Source organism: Tupaia chinensis, unplaced genomic scaffold (assembly GCF_000334495.1).
Source record: "Tupaia chinensis unplaced genomic scaffold, TupChi_1.0 Scaffold000568_1, whole genome shotgun sequence".
Classification (NCBI taxonomy): Eukaryota; Metazoa; Chordata; class Mammalia; order Scandentia; family Tupaiidae; genus Tupaia; species Tupaia belangeri.
In genome coordinates, this window is record NW_006160082.1 from 1,084,103 (window position 1) to 1,088,330 (window position 4,228).

A 4,228-nucleotide genomic window follows, 5' to 3' on the forward strand; every position below is an offset into this window, starting at 1 on the left:
TGCTTTTTTTTTTTTAACACCAAAATAAACTAGTACTTTTATTCCATTTTTCCACAGATTTTTTTGAAGTCTCCTCACATACTGGGACTGATCCATCCTTCTTTGGCAACTGTCTTCACACTTCACATAACTGGATCCATTCCTTGCTTCTGGTAAGGAAGAAAATGTGGACCAAGGGAAGTTGTACTTGAATGAAAAAACATCTCTGTTTAAATCCAGTGAAGATGTTTCTCAAATTTTATTCATTCTAAGTAGAGACGCTGAGTCATTGGCTAATAAACCAACTCCAGGCTTCACAACAGGATGATTGAATCATTTGATCACCGGAAACGTTTACCTTCATGAGGGTTTTCAAGTTGTACAACTGAATATCATTGTCTCCCCTCCCTTTTCATATTCTCTTCCATAAGCCCAAAAGACTAAATTTTGTCTTTTTTCAATGAAAGACATTGTTATTTTTATTGCTTTGGCAAACAAAGCAGTTTTTCCCCTAAGAAGAGGGCAATATCATAAAATACTATTTGCTGGGTTAAGTGGTTACTTTTTTTTTTTTAAGAATTATTTAATGTTATTTATTTATTTTAATTTGACCAGAGAGGGATAGAATGAGAGAGAGAGAAAGATGGAAAGTGAGAAAGTAAGCCACCAGGTACAGGACTCAAACCACAGTCAGCCACGTGAGAATCCATTACCCCTAACCACCATGCCACCTGCCAGCTCTGAGCCCAAGTGGTTACTTTCTTGGCCACATAGCAGACTCAACTCGCATCTGTAAAATTAGTATAATGATAACATATCTCAGGGGCTTGGTGTGAGGGTTACATGAGAAGAAAAAAAAATGTTGAATTAGTTTGTAAACAATAAAGCCCTAGACAAAAGCCAGCATGTTGTTTATAATATTTAAACTATCAGTCTGCTAACTCTGGCAAAGGGTAGATCAGAAATCAATTCAGAGCCTAAATCAGGGAGTCGTGGGCTAAGGTTCAGCCATGGGAAGAGCTAAGTTGGGGCACCCCCAACAGGCCAGTGCCTGGGGAGACACAGCAGGCCCTCGGCCCCTCACTCCCCCCACCAGGCTTGCAGAGTGCAGCTGAGTCATCACCGTCTCCTAGCGCAGCCTAAGAGATTTGTGACTCAGAGAACTGATTTATAGTTTCATGTTTCACTGCTCCAGTTCTTCTCTGCACATGAAATTTCAGAGTTGCACCTGTTTCACACAAAGTTTGAAACCTAGAAAATGACCTGAAAGCTGCATAGCAGCAAAATATGTAAGCCATTTTAATAGTCTATTGACATGCTGATTTTTGGCGTATTTCTCTCTTCTGTGAGAGATAGAGAGAGAGGCATCCCTCAACAGTGTCTTCAGCTACAATCCACTCCCAGCCTCAGCCAGCCCGGATCATAAGCACACACCAGCCAGCAGGTACAGGGAGACCTTGGGACACCAGCCTGGGACCTTCCCATGTGTTTCAGTATTGTACCGCATCAGTTACTGCTATGCCATTGCAGCTGACCTGACACAGTGATCCTTTTTGTTCATAAAGCAAATTTCACAGATTTTTTTTTTTAACAGAGAACTTTACAATCTTTTGTCTGTTAAATGTTTTCTCCCTTTGCCCCTCACCCCCACCCTCTATCACCCACTCTCTACTACCCACTACCCTCTCTTACAGTCTCTGGTATCTACACTTACCCTCTGTACTATCATACCTTCAGATCTTTCCATTTCTGCCATAGATTGCAGACATTTGGTACATAGCAAGTGGGGATATACAGTGTGTATTTTTCAAAGTCTGGCTCCCTTCGCATAACACTTAAGTCTTCTATAGTCATCCACTTTGAATCAAAGGATAGGGTTTCATTATTTCTTAGGACTAAGTAATATTCCATAGAATATATGTGCCACAATTTTTCAATCCAGTCATCATTTTCTGGACACTTAGGTTGATTCCAACTGACATAGTGAATCTAACAGAGGCATTTACGATTTTCAAATCCTAAGGAAAAGAAAAGCTAATGAGTGCTTTGCATCTGGAGGTACTCTGTGGTTTGACCACACACTGTGTTCTGCGTGGTCCGTAGGCTTCCACCTAGCCATCCTAACTTTCTCAGCTTGTTTTGCATATGAACACTTGCTAGACAGCCAGCTCGGTCAGGGGTTCAGAGAGCTGCAGAAGCCATGGAACAAATTTTTCTTTCTGTGAGAGTGGACCATACTCTAAACAAGTCCAGTTGTACCCATTGGAAATACTGGAAGAAAAAAACTGGATTTTTAGAAACTGGCCTAAAAGTTACATAATGAACTTATAATGACATTTATTCCTTTTTTAACTTTTATTTATTTATTCATTCATGTTTACTGCCAGAGGGTATGTACGCTGGACGCTTCCACAAGAAAGAGGAAGAGAGACAGCAAACCCCTTAATGAGCATGGTTATGCTGCAATTCTTCTTTGTTTATTTATCTATCCTGTCAGGATTTGGGGTATGCACACACACATGCCTGGTATGTAAGTTGCTGGGGTCTGGATTCAACAGAGGTCAGCAGAGGTATGGGGTTCGACTCCCTATACCCAGCCCTTAACCTCTATTGCTATGGGGCCTGCCTACTATGCTCTTTGCAGCATCCTAAAAAATAACTTCAAAATTGTAAGAAATAATTGTAATTTGTGAGGTATTTGTTGCCCAACTCAAAACCTAAGCTTCTTGAGTTCTTCTTGGAATAAGAAAGGGAAATACTGCTAGCTTGAAGAAGACAGAAGTAAAGAAACTAGATAAGGCTTAACAGGAAAGTGTCAGCAATTTAAATGAAGGTCAAAGATTTTAAACAAGCAGTATAGATAAGGCGTAGCTCAGAGAACAATTCAGGACAGCCAATCCCTAAATGGAATAACAAAGTCCAAAGCAAAGTTGCCTCAAGATTTTTCTAGTCACCCAGAGGCCCTGAGAATGATAACATTCCTCTGGTCCCCTGATTGCGATTACTCATTCATCAAAATGTTTTCAAAGGTCAAAGGGAAAATTGGTCTAGTATAACCCTACAGCCTGTTCTGGCTCTAAGTAGTCATTTCTTGGTACTTAGTTTTCTTACCTGTAAAATGGAAAGTTGGAGTAGATGAACATTTTCTGGTTCTTCCCAGCTTTGGAATTTCACGGTTACTAAATATTTTGCTTGTGAATTCCATGAGGAACTTGTGTGAATGCCCCAGGGACCTGGAAACTCTGGAGCATGTACATGTATACAAAGATGAAGCCACAGGAGACTGGACTCAAGAGTTCTATCTTGTTATAAATGTAAAAATTAAAATTATTTTAGAAGTCCTACAGTGTCAAATGACACTTGTATACACTCCTTCAAACAGACTAGGCCATGCCTACCGATTTATTAATCCTGACATTAACTTCCAGAACTTACAAACAAACAAACAAAAAAAACCAAAGCTTGGCAGGACACATTATCTCTTTAGAAAGACTAGAAAAACAACAATAGATGGGGAGAGTGAGCAATTTTGTTTGAGTGAGTCAGCGCTTTTTTTAAAAAATAATTTTCTTCCAAATCTTTGTTTTTCAAAGAATGTGATAGAATATACAAAGGCAAGTTTGGATATGAGCCCTACATTTTTTTTACAATTATTTAATTTTTAAATTATTATAATTAAATTTGTTTTAAGGCACATGTGCCTAAAGAGAGAAGCATCAGGAAAAAGCAAGCTGCCAAGTCTGGTACTCAAACTATGGTAGGCCATGTGGGAGTCCAGTGCCTTAATCACCTCACCACCTGCTGGCCCTGAGCCCTGCTTTGTAAAAGGCTTTATTAATGTTCCATAAGGATGATAGTTCCTTAATCTAAAAATAAAAAATAGAGACAGCAAACATTATGTTGAAAAATGAAACATATACCTTCCACATCATAAACTCTCCATAAATGTTGGTTGATTGATTTTCTTATAACTCAACAGACCCTTTTAAATACGGATTTTTCTACCACTATCCTAATTATTGTTCATTCATTTCTTCAGTAAACTTTGTTGAGCTCCCTAGAATGTAAAAGGATACTAACACAGATAATATAAGGATGAATTGGACTGGCTCTGTTCTTAAGGAGCTCAGTTTAGTGAGCTAATTGACTGACCATCAAAAAAAAAAAAAACCCTGGTTTTGTACTAAGATTGAAGTAAGTCTAGAAGGGGAAAGAAAAAAAATTATTTGCTTCTTCCCTAAACTAGAGA